Below are 23,358 nucleotides of genomic sequence, written 5' to 3'. Positions count from 1 at the left end.
AAGTGTTGCTTGTTTATTTTTACTTCATACATGCAATAGTTCCAATGTACTTTCAGTACATGTCACATGAGAACTTGAATCAACAGACTGACATACAGTATATCTACAGTAATATCAAAGTGTTGGAGTGGGAAATTGATAAAGCTCCTACTGCTTTTTCATGGCTGTACAGGACGGTACTGCCCTTGATGCAGACTCCAACAGGGCTAACATAAGTTGGATACCTAAACTGGATAAGGACCATATTGACATAGCCTACAATCGTCCAATATCGCTGTTCAACAATGATTTGAAATTCCTAACCAAAATATATACAAACCGGTTTAATAAATTCCTGGTACTGTGAAGGAAATGATTAAGAGCTCCAATCGAGCTCAAAGGTTATCTGCTGCTGTCTCTAATTGGAAAATGTGGCTATGCATGCATATAAAAGTAAACACTCTGAGACACGCTCAGCACCGTTACTTTTTACACTTCTAATTTATTCAAGGTGGTGCTAATGTTTTATACACAAAAATACGTCATTGCTATGTTAGTCTAATAGGTACATCTCATTGGTTAAGATAGAAAAGAAGATGGAGAATCTTCATAACGAGGTTTGGCTGTCCTTGGTTTTATCTTCAGTTCCGCGTTCTTCTGATGTGTGGGATGTAGGGGGTACCCGCCATCTTGAGAAGATATAGGAACAGAGCAAACCTGTATACTTATATAATGAGTAAGGAGAAAAATATGTATACACATAAGAAAATAGACATTTTCAGATTATTATTATTATCTACATCACATTCCTTCACAGTCCCCCCTAAAATGACTATTTTCTCTTTTTCTGTCCCTAATGCTAAAGGTCCTACTTTGGCCTGGCCCTTCTCCTCAGCAACTCTTTTAGGCTGTATATAGAATTGGGCAGCAACTGTTCACTTCCCTCCTCGATACAGCTGGAGAGGTGCAGTCAGGCGCTATCTATCCCTATAACCCTATAGGATTGTGAGATTTTGGACAGGGAGTGACTGTAAGGAGTGAAGGGTTTGTCATCTTCCATCATAAGGGGGTCCTCTTCTTCTTGGTGGAGAAATGTAGGTGTGCTATTGTCTACAGCCTTGCTCATTAACTTTTTATGAAAGGTAGAATACAGCATACAATCAGGGCTAAAAGAACCAGGATTATTAATACCGTTACCCCTATCTGGGCGAGCACCTTCTGCCACCCACTCATCCAGCTAAAGTATTGATCCCATGGGTCTGTGATACCTGAGTTCTTCTTCAACTCCAATGACAGATCTTCTAATTTCTTTATAGCTAGAGTAACCTTACCATTTGGGCCAGTATTATCAGGAATGTAGGTGCAGCAGGTTCCCGTTTTTTCCTATGAATTTATAAAACACCTCCTTTCCCAGCTAGCACCATGTCTAAGGCCATCCGGTCCTGGACTGTCATGTAGGAAGTAGGGGCTAACTGGTCAGCAATTCCCTGGAGGGCATCTTTAGTGTAATTTACAAATCTCTGTTGGTTATAGTATGTGTAGTTAATCCAATCTACATTCTTGTTGACAGTTGTTATGGGGATCAAAGACTCAAAACCAGATTTTACCTGATCCTTGGCTTTAAACTCATCAGGGACCCCCCTTGGAACTCCTATGGCATCTATGTACACATGAGGGTCAAAGCTTCTGGAAAGAGCTGCTCGCTTCCTCCTCTGACTGTGTTCTGAGTCAGTGTATGTATCAGGGCTATCTTCGGTTAGGATATGGGGGATTTCTATTTTCATCTTTTTTTTGTCTAATGCACTCTGTGGTCGCCCAGTCTGGCCCTGTGTTCCAACCCACTGGCCCCCCCTGGAACCACAACTCTGTCCCCAGTAACTGTCTGTGCGGCATACATATGTCCTTACCGTCAGGGATGTCACTGTACCAATGGCATCACCATGAAGGGTCAAACGGACAAGGTACTATGTCACAGTAATCTAAAGTAAAGGTGGTCACATGTGTACCTGAAGAGTTATACCAAAACGTAATTATGTTATCATTTTTGTGATGGCCACCTCCTGGGCCCCTCCCCCCCCTAGATCAAACAGAAAAAGGATATGCAGCTTCCGAAAACAAGCTCTCCTGCAGTGGTAAGCGTGCATTTAGGTGTTCTTCCTGGCCAACTTGACTGAGATGGCTGTGGTCAGCAAAACTTGGAATGGACCATCATATCTTGGCTCAAGGATCTCCAGACAGTAGTTGGTATGTTCCTGTATCTAATTCAGGATCTGGAATGGAAGAAAACACCTGGACATGCGCTCAGGTTATTTCTCGTGATAATGTGGTTACATAATTAGTCAACACATCAGACTGCAACTGTAACTGTTGTGGAAATTAACAACCAAGTCTGGGAGCTGAACTAAACAAAATTTCATAAGGGGATAGGGCATGTTTCCCCCGGGGGTGTGTCTGACACTGAACAGGGCAATGGGCAAACTGTCTGGCCAACTCATGTTAGTCTCTTGGGCCATCTTTAACATCCTGTATTTTTTTAGTGTCACATTCATCCTTTCTACCTTACCGCTACTTTGAGGGTGGTATGGGGTGTGTAGTGCCAACTGAACCCCCAGTGCTGCCCAAATCTCTTTTGTAAGGGTTGCTGTTAAGGCTGGGCCCTGATCTCTCAATATCACCTCTGGGACCCCAAATCTACATACTATCTCACTCAGTAGTTTCTTAGCTGTGGTCCTGGCAGTCATGACCACTTCCACTAGGGCGTATTCGAATCTGCCACTTCTTAGCACTTGAGAATGATCAATTTGCATCCTCTGGAATGGGGTATAGGGCTTTTGCCAGGTGCTTCTTCTGTGTTTTTTCTGTGCGTCCTGGGTTACATTTGGTGCAGATAATGCATTATCTGCAGAAGTTGTCGGTCAGTGGAGTAACTCTTGGTGCAACACTTGTTGATAAGAGAGTTCATAAAAGTCTTTGTCAAGTGGGCAGCTCCATGTGCCCATTGCACCACGGCTGGGTACATACTCCTGGGTAGACAAGGCTTCTTGTTGCACTCGAATAGTCCATTTCTGAGAGTTGCTCCTCTCTGTTTCCAGCTTTCCTTCTTATATGTAAGGTAAGCACAGGGTGGTCTTCTTCTACTACCCTGCTGTCCACTTCCCGTGGACCACCAGCTGTCTGTTTGGCAGCTGAATTGGCTAGATGATTGCCTCGAGCTTCCTTTGAGTTCAGTTTGTTGTGTGCTTTTACTCAGAATAGTCACTTGGGTTGGGAGAAGCAAGGCATCCATCAAGTTTTCACAGGTGTTCCTGCAGCCGTCAGGAATCCTCTGTCCTAGATAACACCATAATCATGGGCAATGCTGAAAGCATATCTTGAGTCCATATGAATGTTGGCTCTTTTTCCCTCTGCCCATTTACATGCTGTAGTAAGTGCTTACAGCTCTGCCTCCTGTGCAGACATCACCGGTGGTAAGGCTTCAGCTTGAGAACTGTGTTTTCAGTGGTGACCGCATGTCCTGCGGTGGTATTTGCCACGTTCTTCAGTAAACATAAATTGTTAGGTCTGAATTCTGAATCCTGCAGGGGTATTTCACTCACAGGGGGGAAGATGCGTGGTTTCCAACCATATTAGTTCGATGCAGTCATGGGGTGACAAGTCAAGACTCTACTCCTCCTCCTCCTTTCCCCCCTCGAGAAGTGGAATAAGGGTGGTAGGGTTCAGTGTTTGACAACTTAATAGAGTAATGCTGTCCAGTAGGAGGGAACACAGGAGTCTCAAGTGTCTAGTAGTGGACAAGTGTTTCGGCTGGATCTTGGCTGAATATGGCAACAACGTCATGGGGAGCAAGCAGAACAAGGCAGTGTCCGAGGACCAAGTTCAAAGTTTTGTCAAGCAAGGTTTGTGCAGCAAAGCCAGCTCGCAGACACAATAGGCCTCCTCTTGCTACCGCATCCAGCCGACAGGAATAATATCCTATGGGGCGTAGGCTGATTGGGTGAGTACACCTGCAGCATGTCCCAGACGTTTGGATACAAAGAGCTTGAGCGTTTTGTCGTAGTCTGGGAGCCCTAGCGCCGGAGGTGGTGCACTTGAGGGCCTCAAACTTCTGGAATCCATGCTCTGCACTAGGAAATTAGTCCAAGGAAGGCATGAAGGGATTTCTGGCCTTGTGGCAGTGGGATATCAGAGATTACTTACACCCTGTCTTCAGTGGGGTGTCTTGTCCCATGGGACAAACAGTGTCCAAGGAAAATGACAGGTGTTGAGCACCACTGCAATTTGGGCTTTGAGGCTCTGCACCCCTGGTTGGCAAGATAGCACAACAGGCTTTCTGAGGTGACTTCAACAGGGGGTAAGTCAGCTGCACAAAGGAGAAGGTCATCAACATGTTGGAAGAGAATCACTTCCGGGTGTTCCTCTTGTCATGTGTCAAGGATGATAGCCATAGCTTTTGCAAACTGGCTTGGAAAGTTCTGTGCCCCTTGCGGCACAACTGTTTAGGTATGTTGCCATTTCTTTCCGTGGATGAATGCAAAAAGATACCAGCAGGAGGGGTGAGGGTGGACACTGAAGAAAGCGTTTGTAAGGTCCACCTCTGTGAGGTACTTTGCAGTCAAAGGCATCCACAGCAGGTACCTGGTTCTCTTTTAGGGGTTCTTGTGGGTTCTTGTGGCAATGATGTGCCCTCTTTTAGCTAGACTGAAACTGGTGGCACCTTTAAGTGACCGTTGTCTTCCGGTCCTGTGGACCATAGGCACGCAGGGATTCTGTCAAGTACTTCCTGCAGTATTGAACTTGACGTTTTTGCTTCATGAAGTGTCATCAGGAGAGGCAGAAAACACAAAGCAGATGAGTCTTCTAAAGATAGGGGAGTATGTAACTTCATCCCCCTTTCAGGCGTGTCCTGATTGAGGCCTGTAGTCCGGACAACACATCAGCTCCTAGTAGATTCAAGGGACATGTAGAGGACACCACAAATCTGGCAAGCAAATCAGGAAATGTCCTCCTTGGGGTGGCTCAACAAATGGACTGGAGCGGGGCACCCCATCCACTCCCACGCAGGAAATGTGTGTGTCTCTTTTCATAGTGGGAGAAACTCAGATCATCAAAGGCCTGTACGAGCCTAGCATGATACTTCTTCAGACTCCCCTTTATCTTGGGTAATATCTTGGATTGTGGTGGTCTGATCCGTCAATTTCTCCTTTGCCCAGTCGTGGAGTTGTGCACAGAACTCCACGCCTGAGTTGTAGGAAGTGGCACTTGTCAGGCAGGCATCATTGAAGGCCGTCTGCATGACCAGCCAAAAGACATGTCCTGCGTTTGATTTGGCATAGGCTGATCAAGTCTCTCCAGGCAGCTGAGTAAGTTTCTTCTATCTGCACTATCCTGTGGTAGAAGGGAATTGGCTGCTTCTCTGGGTCAGGCAGACTTGTCACTAAGGCCGCTGCTTGTGATGGAGTAAAAGCGACATACATCACTGGTGCCCCTTCTGGTAACTGAGACTGTTGTTGGGGCGGGGGCTGACAAGGGGCACTGTTCTTTACGGTTGCCAGCATGTGTTTGAGATCCTCTCAGAACTGTGAGTCCGGAGCTGGGTTGGGGGTTAAACCAGCGGGTGGCCTTGCTGCCTGTTGTTGGGCTTCCCACTCAGATGCTTCTTCATCATTAACATATCCGGCCTGGGAATATGATCCTTCCGTATTGGGGAAGACAGGTGTGTAGTATGAACCATCCTGGTTTAAAACAGGGAGGGCTGGGTACAGGCTGTGTTTAAGCTTACTGGGTGTACCAAGATGGCCGCCGGCAGGAAGTGCACTGGGCTGGGTAGAAAGTGAAGGCATGGGTGCACTAAGATGGCCGCCGGGCTGAGTTGTCACAGTGGGTTGTGCTTGGGTGGTGAGAAAGGAGTGGTTGTTAGACAGAGGGCAGTGCTGTCCCTCCCCTCCTTTTGTTTCAAGTTCCAACATAGCGTGGTGGTTCACATATCAATACACATACATAATACAATTGCCAGCTTTCTTAACTTCCTTTATCCAACTTTCTTTATCCCACAGGATTTTTCTCCCTGTTTCTTTAGCAACATAACTTTCGCCACTTCGGTCAACTTTAACTATTTCAACATCTTCTCTCCTCTTCACAATATCACATTCTTCACAATATCACATTCTTTTCTCTCTCTGTTTCTCGGCTAACGGCTTAAGAGGAGAATACGTACAACTAAGGGGTTAATATTCTTCTCACTGCTCCTTATCAACAAATTCCTTGGGTGGGGGCACATAAGGCTGCGCTCCTAGCTGCTACTGTCTGCTATAACCCTGTAATGTACCGTTAATCTCAGAACAAGAACAAACACATCAGGGGTAGTGGGGAGCAATGGCCCGCGACCCAACAGACCCCCCCCGGGCAGCCCCCCTCTGACCTTAACCAGTCCCCAACCCCTCTCGTGTATAGCAAACAGTAAACCACAAATACACTCACGACAGGACATTACACCTGCCACTCTTCGAACTGCAAAATTTCAGCAGGTTAAGGTAAACCACAGGGGCAGACAACTCCCCTTTTAACCCAGTTTATAGTTGTCATTACAGCTACTCCCAGAGGCCGACAGCTCGTCTGGGGGTGAGACTTCTGTAACATTTTCAGACTGCAAACCCAGCAGCTGAGTACCCTCATAGGTCCTGGAAACCCCGAGCCCCGACTATAACCGTCTGCTCCAAATCAAAAAAATTATACTGCGCTGTCCCTCTAATTTATCTTCAAACAATGTGTCTGTGAAAAACAAAAAATATAATTGTGCTGCTGCAACCACAAATGAGAGACAACCCCCACCTCAAATAGCTAAATGGAATAGGCTGCGCTGCTTAATAGGTGAACGTGATTATAACAGGTGAGTATAACCATGCCAAGAACATTCCTAGTGATAAACAACACTCAAAATGAATGAAAATTGCATACAAAAAAAAACAAATTAAGTGAATATTGTTAAAACAATGTAGACTAAACTCCACAGACTGCACGATTCATGGTGAATGAATAAAACAGTGGAAACTCAGAATCGAGGACCATGTAATGCTGCAAAGTCCATACTTTCAAATAACAGTCCTTATGAGAGAGACAACTTTTTATTAAGGGAAGAAAGCACCAATCTTGATACAGAGTGAGGCATGCACAAAAATATCTCCCTGGGGAGCGTGGTGATATAAGGTGGAGGAACTTCTTATATCACCACGCTCCCCAGGGAGATATTTTTGTGCATGCCTCACTCTGTATCAAGATTGGTGCTTTCTTCCCTTACCAAAAAGTTGTCTCTCTCATAAGGACTGTTATTTGAAAGTATGGACTTTGCAGCATTACATGGTCCTCGATTCTGAGTTTCCACTGTTTTATTCATTCACCATGAATCGTGCAGTCTGTGGAGTTTAGTCTACATTGTTTTAACAATATTCACTTAATTTGTTTTTTTTTGTATGCAATTTTCATTCATTTTGAGTGTTGTTTATCACTAGAAATGTTCTTGGCATGGTTATACTCACCTGTTATAATCACGTTCACCTTTTAAGCAGCGCAGCCTATTCCATTTAGCTATAACCGTCTGCTACAAGGAAAAAAAACACCTCATTCAGAGGCCGACAGCTCATCTGGGGATAAAAACACACATGTAGCACTTTTAGACTGCTGAGTTTCGTAGCCCAAAGAATGGCAGACAGTGAACAAATACAGACAGCAGAAACCCATCTGCAGGTTCGTTAAAACAGCCTCAGGCGAGGAAATACCTGCCTCTAAAACAGTCTCAGCATACCGACAGAATCCAGCGGTCAACCAAAAGATAAGAAAGTCATACAGTGGTAAGAATATAAATGACTTACCGTACTGTTAGGGCTGCGCAAAGACCCCCTCTGTTATCTTTATCAGTTAACGCTCGAAACATTGTCGCGGTATGGCTTCGACTGTAGCCTGAAGCTCCTGGGTTTCGGCACCAGCTGTAAAGGAAATTATTAAGAGCTCCAATCGAGCTCAAAGGTTATCTGCTGCTGTCTCTAATTGGAAAGTGTGGCTATGCATGCATATAAAAGTAAACAATCTGAGACACGCTCGGCACCGTTACTTTTTACACTTCTAATTTATTCAAGGCGGTGCTAATGTTTTATACACAAAAATATGTCATTGCTATGTTAGTCTAATAGGTACATCTCATTGGTTAACATAGAAAAGAAGATGGAGAATGTTCATAACGAGGTTTGGCTGTCCTTGGTTTTATCTTCAGTTCCGCGTTCTTCTGATGTGTGGGATGTAGGGGGTACCCGCCATCTTGAGAAGATATAGGAACAGAGCAAACCTGTATACTTATATGAGTAAGGAGAAAAATATGTATACACATAGGAAAATAGACATTTTCAGATTATTATTATTATCTACATCACATTCCTTCACAGTACAATATAGCCACATCAATCAGGTTGGATTTGTCCTAGGGTGACAGGCCACGGATCAGATCTGACGGGCCATAGATTTGGTCTTTGTATTGCGTTCCAACTGGGATGGTGTGGGTGCCCGGTGAGGTATGTTCTTGTCACCTACACAAGGTCTTTGACTCTCTATCCTGGCCTTTTCTGTTTCATATATTCAGTAAATAGAAATGTGGACCAAAATTTCTTAATCTGCTATGCGCTCTATATTCAAATCCATCGGCTAACATTATTGGGCATGGTTGCAAATTGGACCTTCTCCAAATCCGGAGGGGCTCTAGGCAGGTATGCCTTCTCTCGCCACTCCTCTTCATGATAGCAATTGAGATATTGGCAATAGCTGTCAAGTCTAACCCCAATATCCATGGCATTGAAAGTGGTGGCAAAGCACACAAATGCGGCCTATTTGACGATGATATGCTGATATTCATAACAGATCCCATTACAACCCTGCCTTTTTTATTAGTCTTATTGTCCGATTTTGGAGACATCTCAGGTTTAAGGGTAAATCAGTTAAAATTGGAAGCAGGCTTTATTTTGGAGTTGGGTGTGGCCAATTGATGGTGGTGGTGTGAGACGTGTCTCACCTGAGCCAAGAGAAAATGAGAGAGAGAAGAAATCTGTCCCTCAAAGAGTAATGGGATTTTCATGGACGCATATTTCTGTCACTAAGGTAAACACAACCACAGAAGGATAAATCAAAAAATATATAATTTATTACAAAGTGTACATGATTAAAATAGCAACATTCGGTCATATATATGTGACCAAAATTAATACTCAATTCCAAGATCTTGAACAGATGCTTGTGCGTATGGATAGCCGATGCGTTTCACAGACTAATTTGCTGCTTTTTTGGGGCTGTTCACCATGCATCAAAACATCCTGGCATTGATCGAAAAAGGTAACCACAACATCAGAGAGAGTGGAAATTAGTCACATCCAGTGACAATAAGGTGATGTCAGAATCACCAGTATGGTCTTGTGGACATTGGACCATATATAGGGCTTTAATAGTTGGATCAATGATAATCTGATCGGTGTCCACCAGGGGAACAAGGGGTCAACCATAGAGTACTGATGGTCAAAGTGCAAAAGCCCCATGGTTTGAGGCCGGTCCTTACTCGTCACCCAACTGTGCATCCTGGCTGGAGGCTGAATAGAGCTCCCCTTCCACCTATGGTCAAGCTGATCCGGTCCTCCCTAATCGCCGTGATGTGCATCAGGACTCTCCCCTTGGCTTTTCAGATTCTCAGCTTCTCAGCTTTTCAGCTAAATTATGGGAAATAGGAAACAGCCGAAGCCAGATCCCCCTTCAGATCTCTTATCCCAGGAATCAAGCCGACAGTTAAGATCGGGTCCTCGTTCAAATTCACCTATATCTTTTAATGCTAATGCTACTGCTGGTGTCAGTAGTAGCTCCAGTGAGTTTTTCGGTCCCGGTCCCAAACCCGGTCATACTGTACCCTCTGTGCTGTCCTGTACATCGGATGAGCAAGCAGTATCCCATGTGGTTGATCCAGACACCGGGACTGGCATCTTTGGAGCTCTGTCTGTTTCTCCAGATCAGCTGAACACAGAGCTCTGAGGGAGACTCAGCTATTGATCCTGTTCACGGCTCTATTGCTACTGACCCTTTGATCTCAGTCGCAGCTGGACTTGGAGAATTCTATGCTCTCCCTGATACACTGACTGGTTCGGGGTCCTCACATATTAATCTGCAGTTGCAATCTAAGACCCTGAGTGAGCCCTTGTCTGAGCTAACAATGGAGGACATTGACCTTCGCTCCTATATTCGCTCTCTATCAACAAGATCAGATTTAGAAATATTACACTTCCGGTTCCGGCGCCGCATGGAGTAGCTGCTCCTCTCCTCGGCTCCTGCAGCACGACCTCAAATCGGCCTAGAAGAACAGCACCGCCGGCCCAGCCGTAAATCGAGGCCCCGGCTTCGGCCTACACGGAGCCTCACACTGACTCACAGCCGGCCGAAATGGAGGTAAGCGGCTGCTTGGCCCATCAATCCTCCTTGCATACCTCACCCTCACATGCCTCCTCTCCGCACACCTCCACTCCACAGGCCATCTCTCCACAGGCCTCTGCTCCAAACCACACTGGAGACAACAGCATGGAGCGCATAGCACAGTCTGTGGAAGCTCTCTTATCCCCCATGATTGCTGCCTCTGTGGAGAAAGCTGTGAATGCAGGGATGAAACAAATCAAGGCCCAGCTAGGAGAGCATACCATCAGACTAAATGATTTAGAGCACCGCTTATCTGGCATGGAAGAGGAGCTCTACCAGGCCCAGGCCATGGAACAAGTGCAGGATAAGACCAATCAATACATCATCCAAAAATTGGACGATTTAGAGAATAGGTCCAGAAGGAGCAACCTGCGTTTCGTGGGTGTCCCAGAATCGCTTCAAACGCAGGCTCTCTCTGAATTCTGCGCCAGGCGCATTCCTGAAGCACTAGGCCTTTCAGCACAGTGGAACGGGCCCACCGCGTGGGATCTTTTAACACTGAGCGCAAATCATCCCGGCCAATAATCGCTAAATATCTGAACTATTCAGACAAAGCCCTTATCCTACAAAAATTCAGACAAATCCGCTCTCTCCAAATTGATGGAATAAGGGTCCTGATATTTGCTGATTACTCAACTAAGGTCTCTAAGAAATGGAAAGCATTCCAGCAGGTATGCACAGAACTCTATAAACAGCAAATAAAATTCAGGCTGGCATTCCCGGCTACCCTCCACCTCAAGACTCCAAATGGAGAACAATTATCTTTCCAAGACCCCTCTGAAGCGGAAGCCTTATTGCAGTCTCTGCATGCAGACCCGCACCCTCACACCGCCGCTTCCAAGGCTGTTCCTCTCAACCGCTCCCTGGACCAAAGGAGCCTGCAAAAGGACTCCCCTAAATGCTTCAGACCCTCGGCCCCAGAACACCACCGTGTCACCCCTCGCTGAAATTGTGTCACATAACATGTCTCCGTTACTCTCTCCATCAAGGGTGCATACAATGCAGCACCGCACAGTCTGACACTATCATTTTTCTTTGTGTGTCTCAAAGTCACTCCTTTTTTTTATTCTTTTCTCTCCACCAGCTCTACCTGTTTTATAACCACCAGTTTCGTTTCTAGGTGACCGTATAATATCTACTATGTTCCATGTTATGATGTTAAGCTAGTAATACTCTTTCTGGTATAAATTGCTTCTACTATGCTCTATCTCTCCTCCTGGCCTCACTGTGTACCCCCTCCTATTTTTGTCTTCCCCCCATACATGACCCGAGCCAGCCGTGCAAACTCTTCTCACTTAAATGGGTGCTCTTATGCCACTCTACCAGGGTCCTGTATCGGGAGCCGACCTACACAGTGACCCCATGCGGAAAAAAAAGAAGTTCACACAATTGATTGTTATGTTTTATTTCCAGGTTTCCCCCTCCAACCTCTACTCCCCCCCTCCTCCAACAGCCCCGGGGCCCATGCACTACCCCAGACTCCCCTTCACCACACTACTACCACGAGACCAGAACCTATCCTCCTGATATAACAACTACTTCACATTACCACCTACACAGTGATAAATCTACAACAGCAGCCCAAATCCTTTCCGCAACCCCCCCCCCCAATATGAAAATAGTCTCTTGGAATGTAAAAGGTCTTAGATCCCCTAACAAGAGAATGAAGATCCTCAGACATCTTAAAAGACTTAAAACTGACATCACCCTACTCCAGGAATCTCACTTATAAACTCAAGATTTCCACCGTATGAAAAAGCTATGGGTGGGCACGGTCATAGGCTCAGATGCTGTTGGGCGTAAAGCAGGAGTTCTCCTGCTGATACATAAAAATCTCCCCTGCACAGTCCTATCTGTAAAAGCAGACACCCAGGGACGTCTTCTCTCAGCACATATCCAAATAGGATCCAAGGACCTAGTAATAGCTAAAGCCTACGCTCCCAATAATCCCAGCAAACAGTTCTATAGTGAACTATCTACATGGCTACTTAGTAATACATACCTTCCACACTTAATTGGAGGAGACTTCAACGACATTCTCCATCAGACTGATGACAGATCATCGCCCAAACGCCCCAGGGCAGGATCCGACCCTACCACCCCTACGCATTTGGCATCCACTATGGACTCCCTACACTTCCAAGACCTTTGGCGACTCTCACACCCAGTTGACAGAGAATTCACCTTTTACTCCAACCCTCACCAGGTCCTCATCAGGATCAACTATTTGTTTGGCTCCGACAACCTAATCCCTATGCTGTCCGGTGCAGACATACATGACATTGCCATCTAGAAGCTCTCGATGCTCCCATCTCTCTCTCCAAAATCTCAACCACCATCCGCAACCTAACCCCCTCCAAGGCCCCTGGCCCTGATGGATTCACTAGTGAATTCTACAAAACCCTGCAAAATATCACAGAACCCACTCTCCGCATGGTATACAATGGTATATGGTCCGGCGGATCATACCTACAAACGGGAAATCAGGCCATTATTAAATTACTCTCTAAGAAAGGTAAAGACCCCCAGGACCCAGGCTCCTATAGACCAATTTCACTCCTGAACCTGGATGTCAAAATCCTATCTAAGATAATTGCCACTAGACTTGCGGCCATCATCCCCTCACTGATACACCCTGCCCAATCTGGCTTTGTAAAAGGCAGAACCGCCACCCTGAACATACGCAAAGTCATGTTGGCCTTAGAGCACGCTAAACATAACCCAGGCTGAGACTTTGCCATCATCACGTTAGATGCGGAGAAAGACTTTGATAATGTCAGATTCGAATGGCTCTCCTTGGCCATGTCAGAAATGGGATTCACAGGCCCCTTCTGCCATCTCATCAACGCCATGTATACACCCCCTGCAACTAGGCTGGTGGTGGCAGGCCTACTCACTGACAATTTCCACCTCCACAAAGGTACGCGGGAAGACTGCCCACTATCCCGCTTCTTTTCCTTGTCAAAAGAAGTTTATTGAGTATACAATGTTATAAAGATACATAAAGATACATAAAGTAAGTTTACAAGGATCTATAAAGTAAGCTCATTGTTTTACAGTAGGGTTTATATAGGTAAATATCATGAAATTTCAAATATTAAACATTGGGTTCACGTAAACCTAAATTAAAGATATATATCATTTCCTTAGTTACTTTTGTAGGTATTTAAATGATTTATACCTACTATACATATTGTTTACAAGTAGAGTGTATATAGGTCAAATAAATTCTGATAATGAGCTTTAATCGTAAGGTGGAGAAAAGGAAAGAGAAAGAAGAAAAAGGGTTGAAAGGTAGAGGTATGGTCCACAAGGTTGTCCCGCTCGTCAGTTTATTATTCTTTTTAGTTCTCTTTGAAGCCTTAGAATGGGTGTCTCTGTAAGTCATTTAATCTGTTACCATGGCAACAGGACAGAGTCATTGAAATTTGACAGGAACTGTTGTTTTATCCAAGGATGCCAAAGTTTTTCAAATTTTGGAATTTGATTTTGATCGATGGCTACCATCTTAGCATGGGACATTGTATTATTCATTCTGTGAATTGTTTCTGCTAGTACCAATGTAGGAGATTTCCATGCCTTGGCCACTGTTTGTTTTGCAGCCGTTATTAGTTGGATCATAAGTTTGAATTGAGAGAGTGTTAACCATTCCGGTTTTAAATTAAGTAAAGTTAAATATGGATCTGGTTGTATTATTTTTTTAAATATTTTAGATGCAATCACGAAGACTTCCTTCCAGAAGGTTTGGATTACTGGGCACGTCCACCATATGTGTAAATATGTGCCTATTTCTGGGCATCCTCGAAAACAAAGAGTTGAGGTATTAGGTGAATATTTTGCCACTCTAGCGGGTACAAGGTACCAGCGAGTTAGGACTTTATAATTTGTCTCCAGTGCTAAGATGTTGGGTGAAGATGACTTAGATGTGAGCCATATATTAGACCAGTCCGTGTCTTCTAAAGTTCGTCCCAGGTCCTCCTCCCACCTCTGAACGTAAGAGGGTCTATTAAGATTTGCTACTCCATATAATTGATTATAAAGTGATGAAATTGTACCTTTAGCAAATGGATCTTTTGTACAGATTGATTCAAAAATGGATAGTTGGGATAATGGTGTATCCCCCTTTAGGAATGGTGTATAGAAATTTTTGATTTGGAGATATCTAAATATCTCAGAGTTTGGTAGATCATATTTTTCTCTAAGCGATGGGAATGAAAGGAATGATTTAGATGCTATGAAGTCATTTAGTGTCTGAATGCCTGATGTTGTCCAAGCTTTAAAAGAATTTGGGTAGATCCATGCCGGATAAAAGGCCGGATTTCTGATAAAAGAAAGGAGAGGATTGTGTGGAGATTGTAACTGATATTTGGTTTTTAGTTTATCCCAGAGAGATAAGAAGTGTTTAGTTATGGGATTATGAATTTTAAAGCGGTCTTTAGGATCAAGCCATAATAAATTTGATATTAATAGAGGGTCATTTTCTGAAGCCTCTATAAATACCCATAATGGGATTTCCTGTTTTGCATGGTATTTGGACAGACTGGCCAAATGTGCTGCTCTGTAGTAGTTAGTAAAATTAGGGTATCCCAGGCCTCCTTTATTTTTGGGAAGATGTAGTGTGTGTATAGGTATACGTGGTTTAGAAGAGCCCCATATAAACGAAGTTGCTCTTTTTTGTACTATTCTCAAAAAATAGGAAGGAATTGGAATAGGGAGGACTCTGAATAGATAAAGCAATTTGGGTAGAATAGTCATTTTGATTGCATTAATCTTCCCTATCCAGGATAAAGGAAGTTGCGACCATTGTTTTATTAGATTTGTGATCTGTCTTAATACAGGAGGATAATTGGTTGAGAATAAGTCAGAATGAGATGCTGTTAAATGAATTCCAAGATATGGGATTGATTTTACTGCCCATGTGAATGGGAGTGCAGCCCTAGCCGGGATCAATTCCATGTTTGTGAGTGAAATATTAAGCACTAGGCATTTCTTAGGATTAATCATAAGGCTGGATAGGGCTGCAAATCCATCAAGAGCTGGTATTAAGTTAGGACCAGAGACCTGTGGTGATGATAGAAAAAGTAATATATCGTCTGCAAATATACATAATTTGTGTGTAATACCTCCTACTTCAATGCCAGTTATAGTTTGGTTTGTTCTGATGTATTGGGCCATGGGTTCGAGTATAAGGGCAAATAATAAGGGAGATAGTGGGCAACCTTGCCGGGTACCTCTTTCGATATTAAAGGCTTCAGATTTGTATCCAGCATATTTTATATAGGCTTTGGGTTTATTATATAATGCTTTGATCCATGTTAAAAAGTGGGGTCCAAAACTCCATTTTTGTAATGAATATTGCATATATTGCCAGGATACTGTGTCAAATGCCCTCTTAATATCGAGAGATAGAAAACATAAAGGGATTTTCCGTTTTTTAGCAATATGTGCCAATAACACTGCCCTGCGTATATTATCGCCTGCCTGTCTATTTGGCATGAAGCCTACTTGATCTCTATGTATTAATTTTCCTATAATGCTATTGAGGCGTTTTGCTATTATTTTTGCTAATAATTTAATATCGAGGTTTAACAGAGAGATAGGCCGATAATTCACACAGGGAGTATCATCAGAAAGGGGTTTTGGGATCATACAAACAATTGCCATTAGTGTTTCTTGCCGAAAAGAATGTCCATCTAGAAGTTTGTTAAAAGTTTCAGTGAGAATGGGAGAGAGTATTTCTGAGAATGTTTTATAGTATAAAGCCGAGTAGCCGTCTGGGCCTGGTCTTTTGTTAAGTTTTAGGTCTTTTATGGCATTAGCAACTTCATCTATAGTTATAGGCTCATCCAAACTGCTTTTTTGATTCTGAGATAACTCAGGTAAGGTTATTTTTGAGAAGAAGGATTCAGCCTCTGTAGGATTAAATTCATTGTTTGTCTTGTATAAAGTTGCGAGATGTGAGTGAAATTTATGGACTATTTTAACTGGATTACAAGTGTAAACATTTTTTGATAATTTCAAACATATTGGTTTGAAAGATTTGTTAGTTGAATTTAATGCCCGAGCCAAATATGTACCTGGTTTGTTTGTATTCATGTAGAAATTGTGTTTGGAGCGTTTGAGGGATTTATCAACTGACTCAGTGAGAAATAGATCGTATTCCAATCTAGATTTTTCCAGATGAGATTTTGTACTCTGAGATGGATTATCTTGAAATGATATGTAGGCTGCATTAAAATTGAGTTCTAGTTTTTTTGCTAGATTTTTGCGTTCCCGTTTAAATAGTGCCATTTGTCTTTGTATTGTACCACGCAAGACAGGCTTATGAGCTTCCCACTGTGTTATTGGGGAGATGTCTGTTGTATTATTAATTGATATGTATTCCTTTAAAGCTTGTTCAATGGCCATCTGATGTAGTGGGTGTTTGAGCATTATGTCCGGTAAGTACCACGTTGGGTCATGCGCTTTTGGTATGGCTGAGGCTATAGTAGTGTATACTGCATTATGGTCAGACCACGGAATCGGAATTATATCTGATGCAATAATTTCTGGTATCATTCCTATTGTTAGAAAAATATGATCTATTCTGGTGAAGGTTTGATGAGGGTGCGAGAAATAAGTGAATTTCTTTTTCATTGGGTTACTTTCTCTCCATGAATCTACCAGATTGTATTTGGAAAGAAGTTGAGAAAAAGGTAATCTAGAGGTTATTTTGGATGGTGTAAAAGGTGATTTATCTAGAAATGGGAGGAGGACCTGGTTTGAATCCCCACACATTATCACTGTTCCTATTTTGTGTGTATTAATCACTTGTAATATATGTGAGAGGAATGGTGTAGGTTGTTTGTTAGGAGCATAGTAGGAAATCACCGTGATTGCTGTATCCATTATATAACCCATGAGTATCAGGTATCTACCTTCTGGGTCTTTAATTTCTGATGATAAGGTGAATGGTGTGGATCGGTGAAATGCAATTAGCGTTCCCCTTTGCTTGGTACAGGCAGAAGCCGTGTAAATTTGTTGATAAAAAGGAGAAATATATTTTGGAGTAGAATCTTTGGTGAAGTGTGTTTCTTGGAGGCATACTATGTGAGCCTTCTTGTTATGGAAAGTACGGAAGACTTTGGTCCTTTTTTGAGGGACATTTATTCCCTGAACATTCAGGGAAATTATATTCAGTGGTGCCATGGCAATAGATCAAATAGTTTTGACTTACTTTTTGTTTTGCAGAGCTGGCTGCGCAGATCAACCTGTGTGGACTGAAGAGATGAATAGATAGAAAAGAAACCAGTGAATTCTGGAGTAAAGAGTAAACAAAAAACATATGAAATTAGATGATACATTGTATAAATTATTTTTTGCAAGTAATCACAATTTACCCGTGAAAGAGAATAAATATCTCTCTCAGGGGAATAAGTGCCTTCGTCACACTCCCACATAATATGGTTGGGAGAATGAGGAGGGCTAATGGGGGTACACGGATCTTCCGCTTACAGGAGAGAAGTGCTATGTCAAAAGACATCAAAATGATGTTTCATTAATTGGAGTGCAGAATATAGTTTTTGTTGAAATTATTTATTCCAGGGTGGTTGTATATGGTTAGTCTTGCCCTAGGCTAAATAATTCAGTTAGAAAGGTACTGTTAATAACTTTGGTATTGATGAAGATAGTTTGAATTATTTTGGGATTTTAACCCTTTTAGAGTAAACAATTACATATTTTATTCATATGTAACTGTTTAGATATGTTAACCCATAAAATTGAGGTTGTATTGCTTCAGATTAGAATAAACAAAAACATAATTCTAGGAACTAGTTAGGTAATAACATATTTGTTTTAAGAAAAGAAAGAAAAAGCTTCCATTACTTCTGGATTATTGAACATATTTGTCCTAAAAAGTAATAAATCTATTGTTATTACCTGATAATATATAACTGAACAAGAATTTCCTTATTTCACTTATATATTCTAAGGCTATATGAATCAGAAGTAATAAGAAATATAACTGGAATGTAACATGATCCCACACAGTGTGTGACTATCAGAATGCAGTTACATTCAGTTATAAATACAGGTTTTTTTATAGAGAACCATCTCTTAGTATAATAAATGAAGAGATATCAGGAATTAGGATGTCAGTCCATTGAATCTTCTTGGTCCATGGATGATGTGGCATAACGGCCTCTTTTGTGAGAATGATGATTCCCATTTTGTTCTGAAATTTTCTGGGTGCTGCCTGAAGGTGAAGATGACGCCATTCTTCTGCGTGTGGGAGTGTTGCTGTTTGTGGGTTCTGTCAGATTTAATTTTAAAAGGGTTTGTTGTAGTTCATCTGCTGATCTGCTTCTGTAAATTGTACCTTGGTAGTTAAATCTGACTGAAAAGGGGAAGCCCCATTGATACATAATGTTGTGGCGTTGCAGTTCCATTAGTTGGGGTTTCATGGATCGTCTTTTAGTAATAGTAAGTTGGGATAGGTCAGCAAAAATTTGATAATTGTGTCCTTGAAAATTAAGTTCCTTTTTTTTTCTTGCAGCAATTATTATTTGTTCTTTCGTTCTGTAATAATGAAATTTTGTGATTATATCACGTGGGGGTCCATCTTTCTTTTTGGCTGTGAGGGCTCTGTGTACTCTGTCCAGTTCTAAACGTTCAATAGGGATATCTGGCTTTAGTTCTTGTAATAGAGCAGTAATAGTAGATTGCAGGTCTGTCACAGTTTCAGGTATTCCCCTTATGCGCAAGTTTGAACGTCTGGCTCTATTTTCGTAATCTTCGAGCTTAGTTTGAAGTATTAAATTCTCTTTTTTTAATTGTTCCAATTCTGTTATATTTTCTTGGGTTGTAATTTCAATTTCATCCATTTTTATTTCTAAGGCTGCGGTGCGGTTTCCCAGCTCTCTTATTTCTTTGGTTAGGCTTTTTGTTATTTGGTCTGAGGTTTGTTTTAAAGCCTTATGAAGCATCTTTTCAAATTGTAATAATATTACTGGGGATACTGAGGAGGCTTGTGGAGAAGTTTGTGAGAGGATTTGTTCTGTATCTGACTCAAATGGAGAGTCTTGCTGTGACATTTTCTGTCTGTGAGAGCGCCCTGATGCTGTATCTTGTGAGGTGACTGGAGCTGCTTCAGCTGCAGTGAGTGCCTGTGAGCTCTTTGTGAGGTGATTTTTATTTCTGCCACGGTTTCCTCCCAGTACCATATTTCCTGCCCAAACTTTCACAGTTTGTTCCCTGGGGCAAAAAGGTTCAAATGGATACCTTTTGAGCCTGCAGGCTCCGCTTTGTCCTTCTCTTCTCTCCTCAGCGGTGTGGAGCTCTAACAATGCATGTCTGCTCTGCTAGGCTCCGCCTCCTGCCCCCATCCCGCTTCTTTTCAACATTGCACTTAACCCTTATCCAGATACCTAGCCCAATCAGCTCCGCTACATGGCATCAAAATTGGTAAACAAGACCTACGCACTTCCCTCTTTGCGAATGATGTCCTTATATTCTCATCCAACCCCTCCTCCGACATGTCCACTATCAAAAAGATTTTCAGTGAATTTAGATCCTGCTCAGGCCTACGTATCAATTATAGCAAGAGCGAAATCCTTCCTATAGGCACTCTCTCCAATCCACCCTGGGCCTAACACTCCATCTTTTCAGTAGCTAAGTCCCACATCACCTATCTAGGAATCAAAATAGGGAAACTACCTTCCTCTTTATATCACCTCAATTACCCCCCGCTGATCATTAAAATATCTCAGGAACTAGCTTACTGGATGGATCTGCCCCTCTCGCTCCTGGGAAGATGTCATCTGGTAAATATGGTTAGTTTTGCAAGACTGCTATCCCAGATGCAAACTATTCCTCTACTTCTGCAACACAAAGATATCAAACTTCTAAATTCAGCCATTTCAAAATTCCTATGGCAAAACAAAAGACCACGTATAGCCTTAAAGAAACTACATTTTCCCAGACGCGAAGGAGGAATTAGTCTCCCAAATGTTAGGACTTATAACTTTGCATGTTTATTAAGATATGCCTGGACTGGATAACACGATACTCCCACTACTCCAACTATCTCATGGAAACCGAAATGGCCCACCCCTACTCCTTAATGGCCCTTCTTCACTGCAAATGGAAATCAATCCCCCCTTCGTACCAACACGACCTCCTGCTGACAGACACAGCTATTGCCTGGAGAAAAGTCAGGAAAATCCTCAAACAAGGAAAAAATCTTGCGAGCCACAATAATCCAGCACCTTAGTAGAGAAACAACTGAATAAATACCCGGCTGCAAACGCAGATCACGTATTCATGACCGTGCGATAAAATGTAAACAAGGAATGCGTTGCACCTGGGGATGTATCTAAATGTCTATACACCTTAGTGGTATCATGTGAATCAAAATAATAATAATAATAATAATAATAATAAAGTAAAGTGCAGTTTGCAGAAATAATGGATCTAAGACCAATTTCTGTATTAGACAAACTATATCAACACGTGCAGCAAGGTGCCATGTGCATTGAATCACAAAGTGCAATATGCCAATACTGCGTACCTAAATCATGTGGTATATAGCTATGAAAATATAGATCTAAGAACACATTAAATAAATATATAAAACAACCAAATATAATTCCTTGAATAGATGTACACACTTGAAAATATACTATACATATATCACATAAAACCACTGTGGTTATAAAAAGTGATGGGTGAAAAAATAAAAAATAAAATATAAAAGTACAAATAAACAAATAAATGAATCACTCGTATAATAAATAATTTGTGTCGTCCTTATTGTGATGTTGAAAATTAAAATCGTGAGAAATCCTCCAATCCAGCAATGTGAAGTGACAAAATTCCAACAGAAATCAGTATAATAGTGGTGCTTCAAAGAAAAAGTTCCAGTACTAAATCAAAGGTGCCCAAATCATGCCATGAGGTGCTTCGGTGACCCCCAATGTGATTGCGCTCAACTTAGAGCGTGTGACACAGTGTTCAGCTGTGTCAATACACGCTTTGGAGCCACCCCTGGGCTCAGTGATTAGTAACAGCTGATTCCCCAAACAGATTCGTTATGGCTCCACAAACATCATACCATAAAAAAGAGAAAGGCTAATATAGTGTAATACCGCAAGATTATTTTTATTAAAATGACATCCAATCCCCACAATGGGGTACTCACATTTAAAAGGTGCTCATGTGCACCAAACATAACAAGCGAAAGAGACCGCTATACGGTGTGCTGCGGGGTATGAGAGATCCACAACCCAGCTCTGTGCTGATCGCTCAGTCCTGGCCCCTCCCCTACGCGTCTTCGACACAGGGAGTCACGTGTCTTCATCAGGGGGATCAGGGGGAGCACCACTATTATACTGATTTCTGTTGGAATTTTGTCACTTCACATTGCTGGATTGGAGGATTTCTCACGATTTTAATTTTCAACATCACAATAAGGACGATTACAATTTATTTACTATACGAGTGATTCATTTATTTGTTTATTTGTACTTTTATATTTTATTTTTTATTTTTTATTTTTTCACCCATCACTTTTTATAACCACAGTGGTTTTATGTGATATATGTATAGTATATTTTCAAGTGTGTACATCTATTCAAGGAATTATATTTGGTTGTTTTATATATTTATTTAATGTGTTCTTAGATCTATATTTTCATAGCTATATACCACATGATTTAGGTACGCAGTATTGGCATATTGCACTTTGTGATTCAATGCACATGGCACCTTGCTGCACGTGTTGATATAGTTTGTCTAATACAGAAATTGGTCTTAGATCCATTATTTCTGCAAACTGCACTTTACTTTATTATTATTATTATTATTATTATTATTATTATTATTATTATTATTTTGATTCACATGATACCACTAAGGTGTATAGACATTTAGATACATCCCCAGGCGCAACGCATTCCTTGTTTACATTTACAGGAAAATCCTCAAGCTGTCTCCTTTCATGTCTAGCCACCTACCAATTCAAGGGAATCCTAGTTTCCCCCCTGGACTGGACCACAAACCCTTCATCGTCTGGCAGGAAAAAGGCCTCACGAAATTTTCCTCCCTATGTGACACGGAAACAGGGCGTCTACCCTTCTCGACCATAGCAGAATCTTTCTCACTTCCCCAAGCCCATGCTTTCCACTATGGACAATGCATTGCATTCTTAAAGGCTGCATGCAAAGAGGACTGCAAGAGGTTTAAACCAAACATCACAGATGGAATGCTCCTGGACAACTCCTATAAAATCTCCGACATCTACCAACCTCTTATACGAGAGACCGTTCCCCTTTGACTTCCTCATCTGTAGCCAACTGGGGAAAAGACTTCCCGGATCCGGACCTGGTGCACAAAATTCTACAAGGCCTCAACAAAGTACAACAACTAACCCCCAATGAAATATGGAGATAAACTCAACTAAAAATCACACATCAAGCCCACATACCTTTCTTATCCTCCAAAACAGAACAGAGCAAGGCCTCCTGCCCCTCTGCCACCAACCGAGGCCATCTCTGACACATCGTTTATGGACATGTTCCTTCATATCCATCTTTTGGGACCAGGGCCTATCTTACATTTTCAAAGTTACCCTACTAAAACTACCTAAGGACCCGCTGCTGCTCATCTTTTGCCACTGGGACCCCAAACTGTTGTCATGGTCCCAAACTACAAAAACTAATACCAGTGGAATCTCCAAAATGCCCTCTTCCCACAAAGACTGGTCTTTGATCTGTCTCCTACTTGCACGGAGGACCATATTGAAACATTGGACTTCAACACATTCTCCTACTACCGCTCAAATCAAACGAGAGCTCCTTCTCCTACTATTTAAGGACCGACTCACCACCGACTTCAAACATAAAAAATCCAGCT

This window comes from Aquarana catesbeiana, linkage group LG07, assembly GCF_042186555.1.
Source record: "Aquarana catesbeiana isolate 2022-GZ linkage group LG07, ASM4218655v1, whole genome shotgun sequence".
In the NCBI taxonomy this organism is placed as follows: Eukaryota; Metazoa; Chordata; class Amphibia; order Anura; family Ranidae; genus Aquarana; species Aquarana catesbeiana.
This window is presented reverse-complemented; position numbering follows the sequence as displayed.